This window comes from Prionailurus viverrinus, chromosome C2, assembly GCF_022837055.1.
Source record: "Prionailurus viverrinus isolate Anna chromosome C2, UM_Priviv_1.0, whole genome shotgun sequence".
NCBI classification, from domain to species: Eukaryota; Metazoa; Chordata; class Mammalia; order Carnivora; family Felidae; genus Prionailurus; species Prionailurus viverrinus.
The window spans coordinates 88,675,584-88,703,296 of NC_062569.1; the positions used below are offsets into that span (position 1 = coordinate 88,675,584).

At 41.0% G+C, this 27,713-nt stretch overlaps 1 protein-coding gene across 3 annotated transcripts in view; it reads left to right on the plus strand.

Moving 5' to 3' along the window:
* Window positions 1–19,634: 19,634 nt before the first annotated feature.
* ZNF148 (zinc finger protein 148) overlaps window positions 19,635–27,713 on the plus strand; it is a 127,094-nt gene continuing 119,015 nt past the window's right edge. For 2 of the 3 annotated variants that reach the window (XM_047874258.1, XM_047874259.1), the window contains exon 1: window positions 19,635–19,822. The gene's annotated coding sequence lies outside the window, so the exon portion shown is untranslated. Of the gene's footprint in view, window positions 19,823–20,176; window positions 20,716–27,713 lie in introns of those variants that run through there. The other variant, XM_047874261.1, reaches the window with a different exon arrangement.

Genomic DNA, 27,713 nt, shown 5'->3' on the forward strand with positions numbered 1-27,713 from the left:
ACACACTTTAAAAGGGTGAATTTTGTGGTGAGTGAATTTTATCTCAATTATTTATTTCCTCAATAGTTTAAAAAAATAACTCTGGGGCGCCTGGGTGGCGCAGTCGGTTAAGCATCCGACTTCAGCCAGGTCACGATCTCGCGGTCCGTGAGTTCGAGCCCCGCGTCAGGCTCTGGGCTGACGGCTCAGAGCCTGGAGCCTGTTTCCGATTCTGTGTCTCCCTCTCTCTCTGCCCCCCCCCCCCCCCCGTTCATGCTCTGTCTCTCTCTGTCTCAAAAATAAATAAAAAACGTTGAAAAAAAAATTAAAAAAATAACTCTGTAAGGTGACTATTATCTCTGTTTTACATAAAAGAAAACTCAGGTTCAGAGGCAACAAATTATTCTAAGTTGCTGAATAAAATGTGAAAATATGCCTTCGCACCTCCAAGCTCTAGCAAACTAGAAGCAGTATTTGCTTCTCAGTCCTTTTTTTATGTAGTCGTGTGTGTGTGTGTGATATAAATGTAATATAAATCATGTTATACTTATTGTTCTACACCTTGCTGGTTATTTTTATTTTATGTTTTACTTTAGTTATCAATCCATGCGTATATGGACACTATATATACAGAGACAGAGACAAAGACAGACAGAGACAATGAGAGAAAGGAGTTCTTAGTATTCATAGAATGAACATGCCAGAATTTCTTTAATTACTTCCTCTCTTGGTGGATATTTCAGCCCATCTATTCTGTAAACAGTGTGTTTATTCCCCAGAGTTTCACCGTTTTAGCCCACTACTCTTCTCACTCCTACCCACTCTCCCTGGATTATCTCTCCTTCACTCTCATGTTACCCCCTATCCAGTGAGATCTCCCCAGTACCTCCATTAGATAAGAGGATGCCACCCTAGATTGTGTACTTTTGAGGTCCCTGCACATGCAAACATACACAGTGTAAGTTGATTGAGGACTACCTAGGCACCACTGTCATTCAGGATCCAGTACAGGTACAACGTGACCTATGTGTTGAAACATCCCCTATACCAACTAGTGCTGTTCAGGTCCCTGGGGAAATACTTCTCCTCATCTCTTGCCCTGTGTTCCCCCCCCCACCCCAAAAAAGCAACTGCCTCCAAATTTATGTTTCTGACATTGGAGATGGATACTGCTTCTGAGTTCAGAGAGGATTTGAGCAGAGTAAGTAGACAATTAACTTGTCAACTCCTTCTTAGACTGTGTAATAGATTATTGCATAACAAAGTGTTTCCCAGTAGTGCTGAACATCATTTTCTTGCTTCTTTTCACATTCTAAATTGTAATTCTCTTGGTATTCACAATAGTTGCACAGAGTGATGGAGGAACATTGTACTATATTAAACAATATTATTGTTAATCATACAAACTAGTTAATAGGATTATTTTAAATTTGTGTGTATGGTAAGGTCTAGGCATACATAAGTGAAGCTATGGAAATAACCAACCAGATGGCTTGTGGTAAATTGCAAAGACAGCTGTCAATAATTCTTCCCATCCCTGTCCACTCATGCCATTTCTCCCATCAAGAACTAGAGATTGGGGCGCCAGGCTGGCTCAGTCAGTGGAGCATATGACTCTTGGTCTCAGGGTTATGAGTTCAAGCCCCATGTTGGGCATGGAGCCTAGTTAAAAAAAAAAAAAGTAGGGTCTGTTTCTCTCCATTTGAATCTGGGATGACTTTATAACTTGCCTTGACCAGTAGATTGGGACAGAAGTGGCTGAGTCATTTCAGGGGCTGAGCCTTAGGCCTAGCAGCTTTCTGCTTTCCTGCTAGGATCCAGCCATAATGCAAGGAAGCCACATTCATTCAGACTACTGAATGATGAGAAAACCATGTAGAGAGAGAGAGAGAGAGAGAGAGATCCTAACCTCCTAGCTATTCCCTCAAAGGCCCCAGACCTGTGAATGAGGTCATCTTAGACCTCCTAGCTCCCACTGAGCCACCCCACGACTACAGTCTCATGAATGAGCCCAAGGGAGACTGGTGGAACTGGCAGCCAACACATAGAATAAGAAATTAATAGATCATTATTTTTAACCACTAAGTTTTGAGGTACTTTGTCATGCAGCAAAAGATTACTAAAATCTGAACATCGCTAGAGTTGAGAATAATTCTATCTTAGTAACAATATTCAATAAGATTTAAATTGTCAGAAAATTAAAGCTTTCAAATTTAAATAGTTTTGATTTAAATGGTTGATACTAATTATAATTTGTATTTTGCTTTTTAATTTTTAACAGTTTTGAATAGTTTAGAAGAAAATAACTTTGAAAAACTTACATGAAAGATAATTTTTTTTTTCAACGTTTATTTATTTTTGGGACAGAGAGAGACAGAGCATGAACGGGGGAGGGGCAGAGAGAGAGGGAGACACAGAATCAGAAACAGGCTCCAGGCTCTGAGCCATCAGCCCAGAGCCTGACGCGGGGCTCGAACTCACGGACCGCGAGATCGTGACCTGGCTGAAGTCGGACGCTTAACCGACTGCGCCACCCAGGTGCCCCGATAATTTTTAAATCCATACATTTCTTTGGTTTATATTTTTCATGACAATTTATTTAAAATTTTGTGTACTTTTAGTAGTTACATTTATTTTGTTAGCACTTTGAATCACTGTTATCCACTGAATACAAATTATGTGAAAATCTTCATTATAACATTACTGAAAATTTTGCTGAAATGAAGGCATGAAAAAATAAATTTCATGGAGTAAATAAACAGCAATTCATGAATTATGTGTATATTTTATGACTCATCCAACTGCCAACCCATCAAGAGAACTCCCAAGGTGTCTTTGTCATTTTGCCAGTATTCAGTCATATCAAAGCCATTGCTTTATGCATGATTTAAAATTTTCATCATTATGTAGATATGTGTATCAAGGTAAATGGAGACAGTATTTTTACAGTAAGTTAGTTTGATTTATAACTCTTTAATATTTAGGTCTATGTTGTATGGTAACTTGTACTCTTGTCTCAGGCCCTGCAAATGTTAGGGACAGACTTGTCTCTGTCATGGCCTGTTCTTCAACCACCTGACACATATTTGTCTACTAGATAGTCCCACCTGTTTGCCTAAAAGAACTTCAGAATCCATCTTGTCCAAAACTAACTTCACCATCTTTCTCTACCATACCTCCTTCTTCTTCTGGTGATTTCTCTGTCAGTCACCCAAGCTAGAATCCCAGACAACATCCTGGGTTTCTGCACCCTGTTACTCTCCCTTAACTTTCTAAATAATTCTGTCATCTGCCCCAGTTTGGACCTTGAGAGGCAGTATCACCCTGGACAGTGCTTGCTGCTCAAACTTCAGAGTTATCTGGAGGGTGAGTGTGTTCAAACACAAGTTACTGAGGCTCTACCCTCAGAGTTTCAGATTCACTAGGTCTGGGGTAGGACCCGCTCATTTGCATTTCTAATAAGTTCCTGTCAGCTGTTACTGCTGGTCTGAGGCTGCACTTTGAGACCCATTGGCCTACAGGTTGATCTAAAATTTTACTCTTCTTATGTATTGTGTGACCTTAGGTGAGTTCCTTATTTTCTCCAAGACTGTTTCTTGGTCTATATAATGGTGATAAAGGTCTTACCTTTGAGAGCTGAATTAAATGAGATAATATAGGTAAAGCACTCAATACAATAAGACTGTGCAAGTAAGGGCTTAATAAAAGAAGATGTATGTAGAGAAGAAGAGAAGGTGGTTATTCAGCCCTTACCATCTTCTCTTGGACTTACTACTGGCCTTCTCCATCCCTTATCAAACCATCTGCATGATTTGTCTCTGACCACAATCCTTTCCTTTCTACTCATGCCTGCCCCAAAACATTTAAATATGTTCAAATCTCCTTCAATTTTTAAAAAGCCTGTCATCCGGCTTTGACTCCATTCCTTCCTTCAGCCACCCTATCTCTATCCTTTTCTTCATATCTAAGCATCTTGAAAGAATTGTTTAGGATGGCTCTCTCTACTTCTTCCATTCAAAGTCACTTCTCAGTGTAGTATGGTCTGGACTTTGCTTCCACAGTCCCCTAAGCCAGTTCTTTCTGAAAAAACAAATGGGTCCTCCTTATTGCCAAATCTTCTGGATACTTGATACTCTTCGACACCTAACACTGCAGACACATCTTCTATGGGAGGCAGTTTCAAAAATGGATCCTAGTGATCTCCACCTCCCGGTATTCACTCCCTTTTATAATCCTCTCCCCTGGTGTGTAGACTGAGCCTGGAAACTTTGTTCTAATGAAGAGAGTCAGACAAAAGTGAGATGGGATGATGATGTGGCACTTTTGAGGTTAAGTTATGAAAGACTTGCTTGCACTTTTCCTCTGAATCTTCTTGTTCGTTTGCTCTGTTGAAGCAAACTCCCAGGTTGCAAGGTACCTGAGGAGGATCTGTGTGTGGCCTTCATCCTAACAGCTCTCGGAAAACTGAACCCTGCCAACAATTGGAACAGTTTGCTAACAGTTTGGAAGAGGATCACTTTCCAATCAGGCCTTCAGATGAGCCCACAGCCTTGGCTAACACCTTATTGCAGACTTGTAAGATATCCTAAAACTCTTCGTGACCCACAGGAAGAGTGAGATGTTAAACAGGAATTGTTTTCAGCCACTAAATTTTGGGGTAATTGTTCCACAGCTATAGATAACTTATTTATCTTCCTTCTTAAAACTACTTTCCCATGGACTTTCACAACCCCTGGTTTTCCTCCCTGTTTCCTCTTTATCTCTGCTCCCTGGGTTCTTCTGACTATGCTCTCTTACCTCCTACTGTTTCTCAAGGTTCTTCTCTTCTTCTCTACATACATTTTCTTGCCCGTGACACCCATTCATATGCCATCCATAATCAAGTGATCCTCAAATTTATAATCCAGTGACCCTCTTTTAAGCAGCAGGCCCATAAATGGAACTGTGTAAAGGTCATTCTCACCTAGGTGTTGGTCTCAAAGACACTCAGACTCAGCATGTCCCAAACAGAACTTGTTGTTTCCCACCAAAGCCCTCAACTTCCTATGTTTCCTGCCTCAGTGAGCCACCTGATGGTTGGTCAAACCAGATGGTTGCAGTTGGTCAAACCAGAAAACTAAGAGTCATCTTTCATTTCTTTATTTAACAAATATTTAAAGAAACTTTTTTTAACTGTTTATTTATTTTTGAGAAACAGAGCACAAGTGGGGGAGGGGCAGAGAGAGATCAGGAGACACAGAATCCAAAGCCAGCTCCAGGCTCTGAGCTGTCAGCACAGAGCCCAATGCGGGGCTCAAACCCACAAACCGTGAGATCATGACCTGAGCCAAAGTCGGCCGCTTAACCGACTGAGCCACCCAGGCGCCCCTATTTAACAAGTATTTATGGGGCACCTACAGTGTGCCAAGCAGTGTTATAGGCTCTAGGAGAGTTTACAATCTTGTGGGGAGACAGACAATGAAGATAATAAATAAATTATGTACCATGTTAGAGTGAGATATATATCACAATAAATGCTATTGGGGGAAACTGAGCAGGCAGAGCAATGAATTTCATGGAGAGTGAATTCGTGGTATTAGATGGGGTGGTCAGAGTAGGTCTCACAAAGAAGGAGACACCTGCAGGTATGAGGACTGTGCTATGTGAGTACTGGGGAAAAGAGCATTTCAGGAAGAGAGGACAGCTAGTTCAAAGGCTTTGGCTGGGAATTTAACTGGGGCTTTGAGGAACAGCAAGGTGGCCAGTGTGGCTGGAATAGAGAGAACGAGGGGAAGATGATTAGAAACGAGGTCAGTGAGATACCCAGCCCAGATCATGTACAGCCTTATTGCCATTGTAAGGATGTGGGGTTTTTCTCTGAGTACCATAGGAAGCCGTGGGAGGGTTTGAGTGCAGAAATCCCATGGTCAGTCTGGTTGCTATGTTTAGAATAGGCTATTGAGAAATTGTTCCTCTTCTTTTTATCTCTCAGCCCTTACATCTATTTTGCACACTAAGCCCTGCGTGTTTTATCTCTTAAATATAACTTGAACCCATCTGTTTCTCTTAATTTCTATTGTTACTCCTTAAGTTGAGCCAACCACATCTCTTGTTCGTTCATTCAAAGAATACTTTTTGAGCAGCTACTATGTTCCAGGCACTGTTCCTATTCTTGGGACACAGCAGTGAGAGACAGCCTGTATGGAGCTTACATTTCTCCCCTTGGATGTATTGCCTTTAAAAGTTTACCACCTCTTAAAGCGTCTTATGTACGTACTTGGTTACTCCCTTGTTGTGTCCTTTCCTCAGCAACATGTCAACCTTGTGAGATCAAGGACATTGTCTGTCGTGTTCACCAACTGTATTCTCAGTGCCTAGGACTGCACCTTGCATACAATATGTGTTTGGTACATACTAGTTGAATGACACTTTGTCGGTCTATGTGCATTGTGTTATATGCGATGACGTCTGGTATTCTTTATTCTATCCCATTATGTTAAACTGAAAAATCCCTGCCCCTTACAACTTATATATATATATATATATATAGTCAAATTGGTTTCCATACAACACCCAGTGCTCATCCCAACAGGTGCCTTCCTCAATGCCCATCACCCACTTTCCCCTCTCCCCCATGCCCCATCAACCCTCAGTTTGTTCTCAGTATTTAAGAGTCTCTTATGGTTTGCCTCCTTCCCTCTCTGTAACTTTCCACTCCCCCTTCCCCTCCCCCCTGGTCTTCTGTTAAGTTTCTCAGGATCCACATATGAGTGAAAACATATGGTATCTGTCTTTCTCTGCCTGGCTTATTTCACTTAGCATAATGCTCTCCAGTTTTATCCACATGGCTACAAATGGCCAGATTTCATTCTTTCTCATTGCTAAGTAGTATTCTATTGTATATATAAACCACATCTTCTTTATGCATTCATCAGTTGATGGACAACTTTAAACTTGGTTTCAGAATCTGGACTTTAACTGGAAGTTCTACAAACGCTACTCTTGCATTCTCTACAACCAGTCTTCTTTCCAACTTGGAAGTCGTGTCAGGTTACTTCCCTGCATGAAATCTTTCCATGGAACTCTGTTGGTCTTAGACTGTTTTCCCCAAACACCAGTCGCTTATGGTTGCTAGTGTACCAACTATCATATAATAGTGCATTTAATATTTTTGTTTACAAATTGAATCACTTTTTCTCACTCAGCCTCATCTCAAGTGGTAACCTAAGAGAAATAATATATCAGACCAATGGGTTATATATTTTTCTAATGTATATTAAATCCATTAACTGCCCAAATAAAAAATGCTGGTTTGTGTACCATCTAAACTTCTGTTGCTTACCACCCAGCCACACTCTGGGGAAACCTGCTCTCAGGACAAAGGACAGATGCCTTGGCTTGGCCTTCGAGGCACTTTGGAGCTTACTGGTGCTTTCCACTAGTGCAGTCTCTCTTTCTCTCTACCACTTCCTGCACTCATTCATTCTGAATAACTGGCCGGTCCCTGAATGCACTGAGTTCTCTCTGGCTCTAGGACTTTGTACTGCCATCTGCTTCCTCTTTTCTGAGCTCCACCAGCACCCCCACCTCACCCCCTTTCAGGTCTAGCATAAATGTCACCTTGGGGAAGCTGGTGGGTCTGGGATCCCCTGCTTACCCCGTCTCAGAATGCATCCCCTGAAGCAAAGTGGCTTCTTCATATCTTGTACTCCAACCGAAGACTGCAAGTCCTTTTGGGGAGGAAGAGTATCTTATTTACCGTAGTATTTCTGGTTTTAAGTATAGTACCAGACATTCAGTAGCAATTTGGTTAATGAATAAAAAAAAAAAAAAAGTACGGATTTCTCAAGGAAACGAATGCCACTAACACTCAGCACATTGTCTGACACATACTAGTCACTCAGAAAACATCTTTGAGGGGCTGAAAACAGTGAGGGTTGCTCCTTGACCTAGGGACATTACCTTTTGTTTCATTATTTGAGAGGTAGTCTCAAATTCTAATGTCTTTGCTCCACATGACATGATTCTCTTCTCTCTGCCCAGGAAGAGGTCAGAAATGAGGTAAAATGTCTATCTGTGGCCTAAGAGGCTTTTGGTCCCTTGGTAAACTAGTGTATACTGACAGAGGGTGGGGTGTGTGGGGGTACATATCTGTATGAAGTGTGAAGTAGCTATAATGTAAATAGTAAACATTTGCATTAATATTAAAAAAATTTTAATGTTTATTTATTTTTGACAGAGACAGAGACAGAGCATGAGTGGGGGAGGGGCAGAGAGAGAGGGAGACACAGAATCTGAAGCAGCCTCCAGGCTCTGAGCTGTCAGCACAGAGCCTGATGCGGGGCTCAAACTCACGGCCTGTGAGATCATGACCTGAGCTGAAGTTGGACGCTTAACTGAGTGAGCCACCGAGGTGCCCCAACATTTGAATTAATATTAAAATCCATACTCCATGCATGTTTTCAGTACATTTAATGTTATTTTATTACATATAGTTTCCCCCCACTATCTGAAAGTAGAGCATTCCTTTGAAAACTGATGTAAGCTGAAATGGCATACAGCAAAAAAACAATTACCGTGAATGCATATGAAAAAATGTTTGAGCATTTCCAGACCCCTAACATGACTTCTCTTAGGCTTTTCTGAAACCTTAGGACACAGCTTGCTAATGAATATGCAGGATAAATCAAGATAAAGCACAGAGAGATGCTCACAGATGACACAGTTCGGAACTGTGACAGCTAGATACTGAGAGGCTGAGTGTGGTTCCCGGAGAAGGAGCTTGGGGGGGGTCACCCTCACTGCTCTGGGTGCATGCTGCCTCTATGACATCTTCCTGCAGAACAAATGCTGAACATTTTGGCAAAAAATCCTTTTTTTTTTTTTTTTTTTTTTTTTTGGTAAAAGTGAAAATCCTCTTGGGATTTCTTTCCATCACTGAAAACAGGTACTAATGTAGGCCTTTCATAAAAGTGAAGAGGTATAACATGAACTTTGAAAAAGCACAGGTTACCTGTATCCAGAGTTTGATGCCATTGTCCCTATTTTCTGAGATTCTACAACCTATGCAATGTTTAAGACTGATAGTTTTAAAAAAAGGGTGCTTGGGTGGGTGGCTCAGTTGGTTAAGTGTCCAACTCTTGATTTCAGCTCAGGTCAGGCGGGATCAAGTGGTTTGTGAGATTGAGCCCTTGCTTTGGGCTCTGTGCTGACAGTGCAGAGTATGCTTAGGATTCTCTCTCTCTCTCTCTCTCTTTTTCTCTCTCTCTCTCTGACCCTCCCCCACTTGCCACACACAGGCGCTTTCTCACTCAAAATAAATAAACATTTAAAATAAAAGACTGATAGTAACAATGTTTCCTACAACAATGTGTGCCATAGGTAATAAAGGTTTTACAGCAACTAAATTCTGCTCAAAGATTTTTATTTCTCTTTTCTGTAATGACTCCACTATCTGGCATCTTGGGGACTATGGTATTTGGTATAAATGGAACTTCCAAATAACTGATGTTTAGTCTTGTAAAACAACCAAAACATTAAAAAACAAAAAAGATGGGAACTTTCCCAATATGCTGCACACTTCTCTGGCTTTTGAAACAAAATGCCCCAAATATTAACAGAGCCATGCTGACCAGGAGCTCTCCCTTTGGACTCCAGGTATTTGGACACCATATCTGTCCATGCTAGAGGTCTAAGGAGCACACATAGGGACTCGGATGATAGGGCACCTGAGGCTAAAGAGGTGATAACTTTAGCTCTGATGCTGAAACATTTTCTTACAAACAAAAGTAAACCCCAATCGACTGATTTGAGCCATTCCCTTTCCCCTTTTTTCATAAGGGAAACATAAACCTTACATAGCTAAATAATTTCCTTCAGCAAAGTGTAAAATGGTTGACTTTATAAATTGTCAATTAGCGAATGAAACGATAAAAGTCTCTTCCCACCAGAAAATGATCTACTTTATCACCGATGCTGTCGTTTTTCTGTTCACCATCATTGCTATAGAGCCCTCTCACCTCATTTTCAACTTGCATTTGTTCTTCATCTTGTTCACATTTTGTTCATGCAGTATGGAGAATTATTCTGCAACCATTTCAAGGCGTGTATGTGTGTGTGTGCACGTGTGTATGTGAGTTGGAAAGGATTTGCTTCAAAGCTTACACTTTTTTATCAGGAAATAAACGCTTCTTAAAATGTGAAAGTCCTGCGTAATGTTTGATACGCAGAATTTCACATGCACATTTTAAGATGTATGAACAGAATGGAAACCATTGTTTTGGTATCAGACTGATATGCTAGTCCATAGGCTTCCTCGGTGAGGGAGCCCAGAGCACCCTCTGTACACCTCTGTGTTATCACAGCATGTTATGCTGAAATTATATCATTTATCTGTCTCCTCCATTAGTCTAAGAGCTTCTCATGAGCTTAGACCATGTCCTAGCCTTCTCTGAACCCCAGCGCTTGTGTTCTTATGTAGCAGCATAATCTTCAGGAAAGTGTAAAATGGCGACCTTTATGAACAATCAATTGGCAAATGAGAAGGTAACACAGCCTCCATCCCAGTACTTCATTCTTGTGTTCTTGTGCGTCTTGACTTTTCACTCATGTTTTCCTGTGATGTCGTCCAAACCATAGTTACCTCAGGGCTGATGAACTTTAGTGCAACCTATACCTTTTTTACCTCCTGTTGAGTCCTGTGAGTTTGTAATAAATGTTTATAGTGAACGTTGGCAGGTAGGAAAATGGTCATTTTTTGGGAAATGAACTCTTTCTTTGTGTTGATCTCCATGATTGTTTGGCAACCGGGTAGGTTTTTTGATTTTTGTTTTTTTTTAGATTTAATGTACATTTATTCTTAACACATAGAACATACAAAGATTTTATACTGAATAAATGATATTCATTAAGTCCAAAAAAAAAAGGGAAGAAGGAATTTACATCAAGTTTTAGCTACATTGTTTGAAATACAAATATGCAGTTTTTGTTTTTTGTTTTGAGAGAGGGAGAGAGCACACTTGAGCAGGAGAGGGGCAGGAGGAGAGAGGGAGAGAATCTCAAGCAGGCTCCACACGCAGTGTGAAGCCCAACATGGGGCTTGATCCCATGACCCTGGGATAATGACCTGAGCAGAAATCGAGAGTCAGACACTTAACTGACTGAGCTACCCAGGCATGCCTAAATATGCAGATTTGATCACTGAAAAAAATCTCAGTGTGTTTCTTCATCAGGAACTTCAACTGAACCTAGGGCTTTTTTATACCTTGATTAGAAACAAAACAAAACAAAACAAAAACCCAGAAAAAAAATTCTAAGTTGATTGGCTGCTGAGACAGCAAGGACTTTTTACAGAGCCCTGTACAGCATTGCCCCAGGAAGGGTGATGTCAGGCAAGAGATTAAATAGCTGTGTCTCGCTTTGTGCAGGTCACCCACCAACTTGTTAACTCATCATACTATCAAGGGGTAGCTGAGAAAGGGACCAAACTGTGGGGGTCCAAGGTTATGTGCAACACACAACATCATATACATACACACATGGCAATGAGGCCACTGCAGCTAAAGGTTAAAACCAGTACTAAGAGGTGATCTCAGGGTTATTCTATAATCAGGGAGGAGAGAAAGAGGTCAGGGTGTTGTAGGTTCACACATGACACTTTGGGGGGAGAGCCTTTTTTTTTTTCTCCTCAAAGTTTAACTAAAAATAGTTTTAAAAACTGCAGCTTGAGGTGCCTGGGTGGCTCAGTTGATTGAGCACCTGACTCTCGATTTTGGCTCAGGTCACGATCTCACGGTTCCTGGGTTCAAGCCCTGCATCGGGCTCTGCGTGGACGGTGCGTAGCCTGCTTGGGATTCTCTCTCTCTTCCTCTCTCTCTCTGCCCTTCTCTCTCTCTCTCTCTCGACATAAATAAACTTAAAAAAAAAAAACCCTATTGCTTGCTGCTAACCCAGAGTTTTCTCTTATTTCCATGTGAGACATTATCATCACAGTATGTTTATAGAATCAGGTATACAGTACATGAAAGGATCTGCACTCTACTGCACAGGCTCTCCAGTGAACAGGGTCTAGCAACAGTGTAGTTTTAATATTTCCTGGGAAGTCCACAATTCTGACGTGGTTTTAAATTATGAGACAACGGTAAAAACAGGAAAGAAAAATTCATCAAGGCATTATATTGCGCTATCTGGCAGTGTGAATGAAATGCAAATGTATGAAAGCTTTGAAAACTCTAGAATAATAAAAATTTCCAATTGCCATTCTTTCTTTTATGGAAACCCACAGCTTTAATATATATAAGAGTAATTAACTAGTCTTCATTCTGCTTAAACTTTGAGAGAGAAGAGGTAGAAACTTGATTTACTGGTATTTACTGAGTAGAAAATAGCAAGCATCTTCACAATAGACCAATTTCATCAGCCTTGTAAATAAAATTATTCAGGCAAAGATTATGCTCCGAAATAAATTCTTCGAATAATGTTACAAAATTTCCCTGTAGTTTAATTGCCTAGTTTTTTCCTAGCTCCATCTAGCTATCATATAACCTTTTTATTCCCCATGCTAAGTATCCTGTAAAATACTTTTCCACTTAAATCATTTTTTTGGTACTTGTGTGGTTTCTTTTCCCTTGCCTCAATCTACTTGAACTGACTTTTTTCCCCTATTAAATTTTATTTTTAGGAAATTCGGTTCAGCACCATCCTTAAGTCCTTTTTAACAGTGACAATAACCATAACAAGAACAAGAATACAGATCTTCCTCAGTTTATGATGGGATTAATCCTGATGAACCCTTCGTGAGCTGAAAATATTGTAAGTTGAAAATGCATTTAATACCCCCAACCTAGTGAACATGATAGCTTAGCCTACCTTAGACATTCTCAGAACACTTCCATTAGTTTATGGAAGTTGGGCAAAGCCATGTAACACAACAGCCTCTTTTATAATAAAATGTTGACTATCGCACGTAACTTGTTGAATATGGTAGTGAAAGTGAGAAACAGAATGGTCGTGTGGGTGCAGAATGATGTGAGTGTACCTGTTGTTTACTCTCCTGGTCTTGTGGTTGACTGGGAGCTGCTGCCCAGCATCACAAGACAGCATCACACTGCACATCGCTAGCCCGGGAAAAGGATCAAAATGCACAATTCAAAGTATGGTTTCTACTGAATACATATTGCTTTCACACCATCATAAAATCAAAGAATCATAAGCCGAACCATTGGAAGTCAGGAACCATCTGTATTTGCAACATATAGAACATCTAACTATGTGCCAGAAATTGTTCTAAATACATGTATTAATATTTGCTATTCTTAACAACCCTAAGAGGAAGTTACTATTATTAGTCTCATTTTCTAGGTGGGGAACTTGACAGCACAGAGACATAAAGTAACTAAGGTTGCAAAGCCAGTAAATGGTAGCGAGGCAGGATTCAAACCCAGGAGGATTTAGTTGTGGCTGTGGACTTAACCTTTAAGTTCTAATAGGATATTATCCTCATAATGTTGTTTTATTTTACTTTCTTTTCATTTAATTTTTATTTTTTCCTTTTTCACTGATATGATTCCTGTACAAGGCCTTATTTTCATCAATTCTTGTGTTCTTGTGCATCTTGACTTTTCTCTCATGTCTTCCCACGAATCCCTCCACACTATAGTTATCTCACAGCTGACGAAAGTTAGTGCAACTCAGTACTCGGATGCTCCAGGGAGGTGGAGGGCTGCTTGTCTTCCTCAACTCAAGAATTTATTATCTAGGGGCACCTGGATGGCTCAGTTGGTTAAATGTCTGACTCTTGATTTCAGCTCAGGTCATGATCTCATGGTTCATGAGTTCAAACCCCACATCGGGCTCTGTGCTGACAGAGCAGAGCCTGCTTGGGATCCTCTCTCTCTGCCCCTTCCTTGCTCGTGGTCTCTTTCTCAAAAATGAACTTAAAAAAAAAACCCAGAATTTATTATCTACACTCTACATCCTAAGTAGGAGAGAGTTAGGGCATTCATTAATTTTTTAGAAAACAGCTTTACTGGGGACACCTGGGTGGCTCAGTCGGTTAAGTGTCTGGACTTTGGCTAAGGTCATGATCTCATGGTCCAGCTCCATGCTGACAGCTCAGAGACTGGAGCTGCTTTGGATTCTGTGTCTTCCTTTCTCTCTGCCCTTCCCTAGCTCATGTTCTGCGTCTCTTGCAAAAATAAATAAACATTAAAAATTTTCAAAAACGTAGGGGCGCCTGGGTGGCTCAGTCAGTTAAACGTCCGACTTCGGCTCAGGTCATGATCTCACGGTCCGTGAGTTCGAGCCCCACATCGGGCTCTGTGCTGACAGCTCAGAGCCTGGAGCCTGCTTCAGATTCTGTGTCTCCCTCTCTCTCTGACCCTCCCCTGTTCATGCTCTGTCTCTCTTTGTCTCAAAAATAAACATTATAAAAATTTTTTCAAAAATGTATAAAAAACAACTTTATTGAAGTACAGTTAATATACAAAGAACTGCACATATTTAATGTGTACAATTTGCTGAGTTTGGACATATGCAAACCCTGTTGCTATCACCACAATCAAGACTGTAGACATATTCAACACCTCTCAGAGTTTCCTTGTATGGCTATCTGTCTGTCTTTTTTTGTGGTAAGAACACTTAAAATGAGATTTGTTTTTTTTTTTTAAGATTTATTTATTTATTTTTGAGAGAGAGAGAGAGAGAGAGAGAGAGAAAGAGAGCATGAGCTGGGGAGGAGCAGAGAGAGAGGGAGTGAGAGAGAATCTTAAGCAGGCTCCGTGCTCTTAGCATAGAGCCTGATATGGGGCTCAAACCCATGAACTGTGAGATCATGACCTGAGCCAAAGTAGGACACTTAACCAACTGAGCGAGCCATCCAGGTGCCCATGAGATTTAAGAAAACAAATTTTGAAGTGCACAATACCTTATTGTTAATTGCAGGTACAGCGTTGTACTGCAGATCTTTAGAACTTATCTTACATAACTGAAACTTTATTATACCCATTGAATAACAACGCTCTATTTCCCTTGCCCTCCAGCCCTTGTCAACCACTATTCTCTGCTTCAATGAGATTGACTATTTTAGATATCTGATATAGGTGAAATCATACAGTATTTGTCTTTCTGTGATTGACCGATTTCATTTAGTACAATGTCTTCTCGGTTCATTCATGTTGTCACAAATGGTAGGATTTCCTTTCTTTTAAAGACTGAATAAATATTCTGTTGCATATGTACACATTTTCTTTACCTATTCATCTATTAATGGGCACTTAACTTGTTTCCATATCTTGGTCATTAGTTTTAGAATATATCAATGATCTGGAAATGCCCTTCAGATCTGAGGGAGAAACTCAGGGGGAAGTGTCTCAGGCTGAGATGGCCCATGGGAACAGGAAAAGCCATGTTCTCCTGGGTCTTATAGGAATGACAAGATGTAGTGAGGGCAGGCTCCTGTGGACCAATCTCTGACAAGGCTATGAATTTGGAGCTTTGCAAAAAGAAGCCACATTTCTCCTTAAGGTAGAACCAGCCTTGACAAACAGCTTGTGCTGCAGTCAACCATATGGGTAGAGATAGTCCTTCCACATACTTCTGAGCCTGAGACATCCAGGAAACCTGGAAGATGGTTAGTACAGGAGGTTTTGAAGACTTGGTGAAATCTTTGGGGACAAGAGATGGTACATTCCTCTCCTACAGAAGTGAGAGGGACAAGACTGAAAACCCATTCCAGAACCAGAGGAAAGGAAAGAGGCACCGGGAGGCACTGAAAATCCTGCCAGTCGGAGCAGTGCTGTCAGCCCTCCATGAGTTAAGTGCATCTCAGATAAGATAGAATGATGGCTGTATGCCACATCTGACCCACAGACATGTTTTGTCTGACATGCTTTCCTGTTTTAAAGAAATGGAGTTAGTTGCCAACATTGATATTTGGGAGAGTTCACTGGATTCCTGATTTCTCTTCATTTCTTGATCTTTAGGAAATCATCAGCTGGAAATGAGTAGTGGCTGTGCCCTTCAGATTGGTTTGAGCTCTCTGGTTCTTCATAGCCCCTTTCACTGTCGATTGTCTTTGCACCTGCCCTTCTTCATCTATTCATGTTACCTGCTTGGCTTGTTGGGCATTTAAGTTTGCCACCTGTGAACTATATCCTGAGCAGCTTCGTCTTTAAAAAAATTTTTTTAAAATCTTTATTTATTTTTGAGAGAAAGAGAGACAGAGTGTGAGTGGGTGAGGAACAGAGAGGGAGGGAGACACAGAATCTGAAGCAGGCTCCGGGCTGTCAGCACAGAGCCCGATGTGGGACTTGAACTCATGAACTGTGAGATCATGACCTGAGCCCAAGTCAGACACTTAACTGACTGAGCCACCCAGGCACCCCTTAAATTTTTTAATGTTTATTTTTGAGATAGAGAGAGACAGAGACAGAGAGAGACAGAGAGAGAGAAAGCACGCATGTGCAAGTGGGGGAGGGGCAGAGAGGGAGACACAGAATCTGAAGCAGGCTCCAGGATCTGAAGTATCAGCACAGAGCCCAATGCCGGGCTCAAACTCACAAGCAGTGAGATCATGACCTGAGCAGAAGTCTGATGCTTGGCACTCCCTGATTAGCATAGTCTAATGTAGATCATCTCTTAAAAGAAATTTCTAGGCCCACTTAACAGATATTTCCTGGAGCTATCTCAAAAAGGGTGTCAAAAAGAGACATTAGCTATATAAACTTAATATTTCAAGAAACCTTATAATTTACCCATAAGAATTATGTTTCTCTTCAGTGATATGTTATGAAATCCTTCAATGAAAGGGGCCTGTGAGCTTGTTTAAAAGCGCACCAAGGAAAGTAGGAGTTACAGATATACCTTGCATCCTATTCAGGAGCCAGTTTTGGGGAGAGAGAACTACATACCTATTAAAACAGCTGAAATAATAAAGAGTGATAACACAAAGTACTGGTGAAGATGAGGAGAAACTAGATCTCTCATACATTGGTAACAGGAATGTAAAATGATATAGCTACTCTGGAAAATAGTTTGGCAGTTTCTTAAAAAATTAAATACACATTTACTACATGACCCATCACTCATACTCTCAGGCATTTATGTGACGAAAATGAAAACTTAAGTTCATGCAAAAAACCTGTACACAGATTTATTTGTAATAGCAAAAAATAGGAAACAACCCAACTGTACCTCATCTGGGGAATGAATGAACACAACCTGATACATACAACAGAGTACTAGTCAGCAACAAAAAGGAATGAACGTTTGATTCCTACAACAATCTGGCTGGTCCTCAAGGGCATTATGTTTAGGTAAAAACTTCAGTCTCAAAGGTTATATGCTGTTGGATTCCATTTATATAACATTCTTGAGATAACTATAGACATAAAAAGCAGATCAGTTGTTACTAGGGGACAGGGATGGAGTAGGGGGGTCAGAAGGGGAGGTGAATTTATGAATACAATAAGGTAGCATAAGGGAGTTCTGCGGTTATAGAACAGTTCTGTATCTTGGTTGTAGTGGCGGTTACACAAATCTATACATAGAATAAGACTACACACACACACACACACACACACACACAAATGCAGATTTAAAGCAAATGGTAAAAACTAAGTAAGTTCTGTAGTGTAGTTAAAGGTAATATACCATTGTCAATTTCCTGGTTTTGATATCTTATTAGAACTCTATACGATGTCACCACTGGGAGAAGCTGGGTGAAGGCTAAATGGGACTCTTTCTACTATTTTTGCAACTTCTTGTGAGTCTATAATTACTTCAAAACAAAAATTAGAAAAAAAGAAAGGAAAGTAAGCTGAATGCCTAGGGCTGGTGTTTGTGGAGGTGAGCAAGAGGAGTATGGAGAAGTAAATTGGGGCTGAGAAACATTTCTAGAAGTTTAACCTACAAAAGCCTTAAACTTGCTCCCCATCATCTCTCCTGCTGTCATTACCTCTTTAGTGCTCTTTAGTCTGCCCTTGTTAGACAGTTGTTTCTCTATTGTTCCTGTTATGGTGCTGAGCAGAGAACTATGCTGAAAGGCACACCAATCAATCAATCAATCAATCAATCTCAACCCATTGAGTGGAATCACCAGTCCTTCAATTCTTTTCAGTTATTAGTTTTTCTACTACCTGATATTCAAGAGTGTTTCTTTGCTGCCAGAGGTGTTTTTTATTTTAACACCTGAATTCGATGCCATTGCAGATGCTAGAAGTTGCCAGAAGGCTGTCCTCCAGGTAACTGTCTTATGCTCTAACTTGTATTACTGTTTTATTGCAATTAGCATTCAGAATATGCATTGTCATCTTATTAAAATTTATATTTTCTAATGGAGAAAGCACATGGAGAGTTGATTGTGGAGCTGTGGTTTATCCGTGCTCTTCTTAGTTACCTGTGTCTAAATTAAGCTGACCCTCTGGGCCTTAGCTATTTCTAAACAGGCATCACGTTAATGCCTGGGGGAACATTAACCTTGCAGACACTAATCTAACTCAGTGCCATCACAAGTGCATAATGCGGGAGTTTGGAGCTTTGCCAAAAAGCAGTATTCAAATGAACATTCAGTTGGCAAGGGGTGGGAAGGTGGGCGTGGACAAGGGAAGGAGAACACCAGAAATGGTTATATAGATATTGTAATGCCTTTCATTTCCCTCTCTCCTCAGAGGTTATGTTTACTGCAGAGAGATGCTAAATAAATCTTCAGACTGTTCTGAAGAAATCGTGATTAAGGTGCTTCATCCCTTGTTCATAATCACTCAACATTCACTGAGCATCTTTTACGTTACACGGCTGACCTTGTGCTAGGGTGGGGACACAAAGATGAGTAATTGTAAACCACTGCAGTATGCACAAGCACCTCACGGTGCTTAAAAATGTTAGTTGAATAAAAGCATGTTTAAGGAGGTCACAATTTGGCTAAGGTCACTTAAAGGGCCTCCAACGGACGACACAACTGTAATTCTAGCTCTATATAGATCATTACCAAATCTTTGCCAGAAAGAGTGAGGTTTGGGCCCCAGGTGATGTGACAGAGGAAAACCTGTAAGACCTTGCGCAACAGGGTCCAGGATCTCCTGATCTTTCTTTAGACTCGCACTCTGCTTCTCAGTTTGCAGACGCTAACAGGGTTTGCTGGTTTCAAGGGCTCTGGAGCGCCGTTTCCGGAAACGGTGGCATTTGGGGTGGTGAAGGCCAACGACTGGAGGCAGCGGGGGAGAGGGCAGGTAAGAGAGGAGAAATGAAAAAGCCAAGGCATTTTGGTCAGTAGGTCCTTCACCTAGGCCCCGCCCCTTCCTTTTCCTAGGGCCTGAAACGCACCCGACCCCCGAGCCCTCTCAGGGCGCTAGGCACGGATTATGGATGAAGGCTGACTCCCTATCAAAGAGATTTCCTCAGTGCCGACATTTCTCGAATTGCTTTCATCCGGGCCCAGCTCGGGAAACCTGAGGATTGGGGCCAGCTTCCCCGGCCACGCTGGGCCAGTGACACGCAGGCGCCGGAATCGGAGCCACGCTGGGTCGTCCCAACCTGGTCCCCGGGCCAGGAAGGGAGGGCGCCGCGGAGCGCTTCCCGTGTGCGGGGCTTCCCACAATCCACCGCGCCGGCAGTGGCGGCGACCGCGGCGGCGCTCTAGCCGCGGCATGTCTGCGTCTCGACTGCTCTGGGAGGAGGAAGAGAAGGAGGAAGAGGAGGAGGAGGAGGGGGAGGAAGAGGAGAAAGGCGCAGGGGTGGGAGCTGTTGCTGAAGCTGCCACAGCAAAAGTTCTCTCCCCTCCCCCCTTCCCCTTCTCTCAAGGCCTCTAGGAGGGTTGGAGCTGCCGCCGCCTGCAGTCGGTGACCGCGCGACTCGGCGCCCGCCCGCGGTAAAGCGCTGGGCCTGGCAGGCCCGGGCCCTGGGGAGGGTGGGGGAGGGGGAAGCGACGGCGCGCGGGGGTAGCGCGCGGCGGTAACGGCCTGACCCCGGAGGGGGGGGGGGGAGCGAGCCGTGGCGAGGCTGGGGGTGGCCTGGGGAGCGGCCGAGGCCGAGCGAAGCGCAGGAGCTGGCTGGGGGACGGGAGGAAGCAGGGCGCGGATGGTGGGTTGGGGGGTTGAGAAAGGATAATGACGGGGGTGGCGGAGGCGAGAAGGCGGCCTCCGAGGCCTGAGGCGGGTGTCAGAGGTAGGGAAGGAGGTGGGAGGTTTGCAAGGGGAGGCCGGAGGGTGCTGGGTGTGGGTGTGAAAAGGCTAGAGAAACACCAGGTCTCTGTCCGTCGTGCCTGGTGCAGTGCTTTATGCACCGCAGGCCTCAGTCACTGTTGCTGCCGGAGTGTTCTTTGGGAGAAGGGAAGGGAAGGGAAGGGCAGGGGTTGGAGAAAAGGGAATCCTTGCGGGAAACATAGTGGGAGTGTGTTCAGGGAGAACGGCCAGAGGGAAAGATGCCGGATAGGTGGAGGAATGCAGAGGGTGCCCGTGGAGGAGTATCCAGGAGTCCGGAGGGTGTTCATTGTGCAGATACATTAGGTATTTCGTTATGGAAAGAACTGAAGCGTTTCTAAGGAAAGGAAAGAACGGATACAAGGAGTTTCCGCGAATAGAAAGGATAGCGTTCGAAGCCAGAGGAAGTGCTAAATACTAGAGACTATGAAGAGAATGCATGATAGAATAGACAGATGTAGTAGAATTAATAAATGTTGGCCCAAGGACTAAAGAGTTATTCCAGATGGGCCGGGATGGCCTAGTTCTGAACCTGTTTGGGCTCTTCTGTAGATGACATCTGGTAAGTGTGGGTCCTGCAGTGGTTGGGGGGTCACTGAGAATTAGACCTTAGTCTGTAGTTTGATCTGAGACCTTTTAAACCTGCACCAGTGAATATTAGAATCTCTGAAACAGTAAAAAAAACGCCTGGCCTCCAGGGATTCCCTAGGCCGTGAGTTTAGATTTTAGCAAATTTAAAGTACTGTCATTTACTAGAGTCAGGGTGAACACTAATGCCGGAATGGAAATTACTGGACTTGGCGGTTTTCTTCTTCACTGCCCAGCTTATCTGGTCCAGGAGAACTGATGCCATATTATTCACCCCAGGATTATAATTAATGGTGGGTGGGGGGAGTCCATGCACAGTGGCCTTTCTTTGGAGATTCCATTTGGAGCTCAAATTAGTCTGACTGGATTGGTTCCATAACTCTGGAGCTGGTGGGAGACTTTTTGCTATTCATGGTTCCTGAATGTATACTCTCACCGAGGCATTGTGGTATTGAAGAAAATGCATCAGTCTGCAAAGTATGGGCCTGCAGAATGGAGGATCTAGAATATCTGTTTTGGTCTTAGGTTGCAAGGAGGTCAGGACTGGTTGGGTTGAGGTTTAGGGGAACCTGAAGAGACTAGATGATTCTAGAGCCAAATTAGAGGTAATATTAGCATTTTCATATCAGGAAATGAACCAAGGCCTATTGGATTTCTCTAGCTCCCACCAGACTGGATTTCCAAGAGGGAAATCTAGGCTAGAACCATACTCTTAAGATTTGCCTGAAAATTACTCACTTTTTATTGTTAAGAAAGACTGTACACATAACATTGTAATATTAATTCAGCTGAAGAAAGGGTAGTATGAAATATCTTTTTATGGAAGTAGAGGGTGGAGGGATTGATGGGGAAGAAGTTTGGGAGAGGGATGGGAAAATTCAGTCTTTTATTCGTTTAGCAAATATATCTAAGGAGGATGAGAATTTAGCATTAGAGATGAGAGGGGCTTTTATTAAAAAAATTTTTTTAATGGAAATAAGCCAGGATTACTTTTTTTAAATTTGGAAAACTTTTTATGTCAGTATATTTAAATTTACTTTTTTCAAGGGCTTCAGTATATTACATCGTAGGATGTACCCATTTTTATTGTCATCACAGAATGAGAGGGTCTGTTTTCTTTCCCCTCACCTGCACTGTATATTATCATTTCTTTTAATTTTTGTAACTTTAATGGACTTAAATATAGTATGTCATCATTATTTTTCCCCCTTTTAAATTGTATGGAATTATACATGTACATAATTAAAAAGTAAAATTGTCCTGAGAGAGCTTATAATGAAAAGCTCACAAGGGTGAGCCCTTGTCTCACCTGTCCATCACAATCCCACTTTCCAGAGGCTACTACTTGTAAGCATTAATTTTTGTAGTTCGTATCATGCTTTTCTTCAGGTCTCCAAGTAATATACATGTACTGTAATTTCTTGATTGATTAAAATGACATTATGAAGGAGTTGAAAGACCTCTGTTAATGAAAAGGATTCGTGTCGCTGATATTATCCCCTTTCTCCTCCTTTCAAACCTTTGATAGTTATTATTTTAGCTTTTTTATTAACTGTATATCTTTAAATAATATGCTTAAATAGAAAGCATTTAAAATTATACTGGAAATAGACTGGGTGAGAAGGTAAAGGGAAGTTTGATGGATGGATCTGTAAGAAAAACTAGGTTGTAGGAGACATCTTTGCAGCAAAAGGGTTGCTGGTTAGTGATGAGGAAGAGTTGCTTGGCAATGATAGTTATTCATCTTGGAATTAGTTATCAGGTCAACTGTGCAATGTTCTTTGAGAGTCTTCTGGAGAGTTTAGAGTGAGGACTCTGGGAATGGATTAAATGACTCCTTATTGTTCTTTCCAGGCTTCTATGGCAATTCTTATAAGAGTTTTTAGAAAGGAGTGAATCGGTGTGGATAATGTGTTTCTTTTTTTGTGGAGGGAGGGAGGGATAGGGAAGTGTGATCGCAGGGGGAAGAGGATGAAGGTCAGGGTATGATGGAGGTGGTGGTAATTTTGTGGGAGGCTGAAGAAAGGGTAAAGAATTCTGAGGACATTTGGATATAGTGGATGTGAAGGGGATTTAAAGTTACAGTGGTGAGATAGATTTGTGGCAGTTACAAGGAAATATGCATATTTAAGTCACTGATATGGTGGAAATATGGTGGGAAAAAGTATGCTGCTTATATATTAGGATAGATTAATAAAATATTGGGTTTTTGAAATTTGTATATGGGGCTTAACATCACCAAGTTAGTATGATGGATATGGAAAGAATAGAAAGAACTTGCTCCCCTTTTCGGAAGTCTTGTTTAAGTAACCTTACCTCTTGAGAATCTTCTTTGAGTAAGAAAGCATTCACATGTAGATTATATACTGCTAAATCTTGTGTTTGCTTATGGGAATTATTCTCTCTTTGTTTTGCAGAGGGTGGCTAGACTGTACCCTACTCTGGAGCTGAGACTTTCTTAATTTTTGGGGAAACTCAGAACAGTTTAAGTGCTTAGTAAATAACCTGTTGAATGACTGATAGAAAGTAGTGTTCACTGTCGTGATAATAGTGGGACTGTGTGAAATTGCTGAACACCATGGGAGTATTGTAGACTAAATTGTGTGTTTAGAGAGTGAGGGATAAAACGGATATCTGATTGGTGAAGCCTTTAGATTTAAGGGAAGAAGACAGAATGGATTAGAATGTGACTAGAACAATCCTGCAAAAACATTGAAGGGGTGGACCAAAGTTTCTCTTCTAATCTGAGGCTAGTTTAATCTGAATAAATTTTAAATCTGGAGTTGGTGGCTGATTTAATTTCTATTTTCTTCAGATCTAAATGACTAGAGATTTTTTAGCTGTTTTAAGAATCTGATTTAATTCATTTTGGTATGGTAATAAAAAAGTGTTAGGTGCAATTTCTTGCCTCAAGGAATTTATAGTATTTATATTCATTTAGGGGGAGAAGGACAGTTGTGAAGTAATTTAGTAATAGTGTAAGATTTCAGAAAGTTGATTTTTTAAAACCAAGTATCAGCAGTATACCTCCAGGGGCGCCTGGGTGGCTCAGTCGTTTGAGCATCCAACTCTTGATTTTCGGTTTAGGTCATGATCCCAGGGTCATGGGATTGAGCCCTGAGCGTGGAGCCTACTTAAGATTCTCTCTCTTCAAAAAAAAAAAAAAAGTATACCTCCAGGTGAGAATTTTTGTATTTTGGTAGTCGTTTTCAGTAGTAGAGTTCAGAACTTTTTTGGATCACCTTTTCTGAATTCCCTTCTGAGCCTCTAGCACATTCTATACAATTTATCTAATTATTAAGTACTTATTGTGTGCTCTGGGGGGGTGGAGCTTTTAAAGGTGGGTTAAACATGGTCCCTATCCTCAGAGTTCATAATCCCTTTAGAAGGGCACAGTTACAAACAGTATGAGGCATAATGTTATTCTGAATAGCCTTATTGGTGACAAATCTTTTTAGTTTGAAAGATTTGATTTTTAGAAATGCTGAAGATATGTTGATAGCAAAGAGAGTGAATAAAGAATAGTTTTGGTTTAAATTTGGTTAGTCACAGATATAGGAATGATTTTTGTGGTTGACCTATTAACTGAGTTACTTTGGAAAACACTCCCAGTGAGGAAGTCAGAAATACTTTGAAGAGTGGTGATAACTTCACTTGGAGGTAGGTGAACACTAGATGTTAGCTAAGTGCATGAACTGGTTGGATGGATGGAGTGAATAAATGAGTAAGTGGTAGCCTCCCAAGGTAACTACTTTAAAGAGGACCTCATTGATTTTAATATGTAAATAAATTCTGGCTAAATTTGTTAATAAATACTTTCATTACTGGGAACAAGATGGTTTATGATTAAGCTCCCAAATGAGTTTTATGGATAGTGAATGCTGTAGGAGTTCAGGGAATGGAGAAATGAATATTGGCTAAGGTTTGGGGAAAGGATTTAAGTGTACCATACTTTAGCTAGATATTTGAAAGGATTCCTTAGGGATCTCAGGAGAGGAACTAAATTGCTCCAAATTTCTCTTGCAGCCCTAGAATGAACCTAGAGTCTGGATCTATTTTTGTCTTAATGCTTTCTGCCTATTTCATTTTAGCTACTCCTACTGGTTTGTTCCTTTTCAAATTCTTTGCTGGGTAGATTTTGAGCTCCCTGGAACAACGGGGAGGGGGGAAATCTGTTTCCATCTATGTCTAGTGTAACTTTTAGTTTATCCTTTTATGAGCCTGTACCCCACAAATTACTTGGTCTCTGTGAGTGAAGAGCATGAGTCAACTTGGCTGTGCTATCCTGGCATTTTCCTGCATGCTTTTCTCAAAGCTGCTTTCTGAATTACAGAATAGAATAGACAGAATTGAGGGCATATGTCTAGTAGACACATGCTTGTTGAATAAATGAATGAATGAGAAAGTAAGTATCGGATAATTTAGAAGATCTAAATAATCTATTTCTGTTTGTTTCAATTCATTACGTGCCTTTTTTCTTTTTCTTTATTTCTCTCTCTCTCTTTTTTTTTTATGTTTACTTATTTTTGAGAGAGAGTTGGGGACAGAGGATCCAAAGTGGTCTTTCTGCTGATGGCAGTGAGCCCAATGCAGGGTTCAAACTCATGAACCGTAAAATCATGACCTGTGCTGAAGCTGGACGCTTAACAGACTGAGCCACCCAGGCACCCCTACCTGCCCTTTTTCTACAAAGGATTTTATGGGGGCTGACAGAAATATGTACACTGTAAATGAATTGAAATAATTGAGGAGGTCTAGTTGAAGAGAAAATGAAAGAATCTGTTTAAAGATCATAAGGTCTATTATTATGAATGCTAGAGAACTAGGAATAGAGTGGAAGACAACCAGATGGAGAAGGAAAGGTTATCCTACAGAAAGTATGATTCTGAAAGAAGGAAAACATAATTGATATATGATAAGGTTGTGTTTAGAGGACAGCAAGAGAAGATTGAAGGTGTAGAGGATTACTCGAAATGGTTATTTTGGGGAGGAAGATTGTAAGACAATTTGAAGGATAAGAGTAAACAAGTTTAGAATGTAGCAGAAATTATTTATGATGTGGATTTATAACTGAGGTTTCAGAAAGTGGTGGGGTGCATTCTCTTTAGTCAACAGATAATGAACATTTGTTACATGCAAAAGCATTGTTAGAGGAGTCAGGAATAAATCCTTTGGGATTTATATTCTAGTAGTGGAGCTGAACTTGTGCACAAATAACTACATCATGACCAATGTATCATAAGAAAAACCAAATGTTACTGAAGTTAAAAGGTAGGAAAAAATATTTGGGGGAAAATCTGGGACTACCCTTAATGGCATGCAAGTGGCATTTTAGTTAGTTTTTGAAGGGATGGATAGGATTCTGGCTGATAGAAATGAATGGAAAGAGAGCATTCCAATCTGAGGTATTAGCAAGAGCAAAGACTCGGAGTTGAGAAGCCATGGATATGTGGGGAATAGTGAGTTTTTAATTTTTTTTTTTTAACTGATCCACAGTAAGAAATACATGTCACATCCTCACCTGATATATGCATGTGTGAATGTTTGTGTGTATGTATAAAACAAAAAGCTTCAATAACCATAACCTTTACGTGTTGGATGCACTCGTGTGTTTTCCATTCTATTCTGTTTGGCTAAGAAAAAAAGATGTCTGTCACTCATAAACTAATTTTGTGACTAAATAGTTGATCACAGCTTCTAGTTTGGAACACGGAGTTCATGAATAGGGCATAATATGATAAAAGGTAGGAAGAGTCAGTGGGGTTGAGTAGAAAATGAATGGCCTTCAAAGCTAAGCTAAATAGTTTGTATTTGACATGATGTAGTGTTGTGCTGAGGAAGCAAAACAGAAGCTAGGTTTTAGTCTTGGCCCTTCTGTTTACCTGTGCTATGATTATGGAGAGAATTACTTCCTTTCTGAGACTCCGTTTTCCCATCAAGAAATTTTTAATTCTTACACCTTTTGGCAAGGGTTGTGGTAAAGATTTGAGGATGAAGATATATTAGCATAGGATTAAAGTATGTTAATGTATCATTAATGTATAGCTTCTGAACTTTTCTGAGTAGAGAATGGAAGCAAAGACTGTATATTAAATACCTTAACCTGCTGATAGCTATACTTGGCAGGATAGGTTGGTGGCAATGTGATGGTAGAGTAAGATTGGGGGAGAGAAACTCAGTTATGAGGCTACTGGAGAAACTTAAGAAGGGCTTGGATAAGTTTGATAGCAGGATTAGAAATGAGGGGGTAGGATGTGATTGGATGGTGAGAGGAGGGGGGGAATTTAGAGCTGTGGTAAGATTCAAAAGGCAACAGCTGAAACGAATACATGTTGGGGTAGTTCAGTGGGGGTACATTAGAATAGGTAGTTACAGTTTCTTGCATATAGTGGGTCCTCAGTTATTTGTTTAATGATTAAATATGTAAATTGGGGAATTTGAATTCCAAGTAGAGACAGTCATGGTGGATAGGTTTAAGAAAGAGGGGTGAGATTGAAGGGTGCTTTTGAAGGACTGCCAGAATTTCTTCAGGGAATATTTTTGTATACTTACTGTGTTCAAGATTCCGTGGTAGGCAATGTGAAGGACCCATGTTTATATATGATGGAGTTCATTTTCTTCAGGAGTTTGACCAGGGACAGAAATGTCCCTGTCTGTCTATGACTGTCTATGACAGAAGTACTGTGGCTGATTTGACTTTGTGGAGGAGTTGGTGTGCAAATTAGGCCTTGAAGTATAAATATGGTTATAGTAGGCAAGATGGTGAGGATTGGTATTCCAAGAAGAGAGAGTGCGATACAAGTAACAGAAAAGTTCTGGATGTGTTTAGGGGTTCATGGTCTAGATTAGCTAGGGTTCATCTTATGAATGGAGGGAAATAAGGCTGTAAAGTAGAAGAAACATCTAAAAATCTAGACTAAACAGGTTTTTTGAAAAGATAAAGTGCTCAAATCTTAAGGTTACAGGTCAATG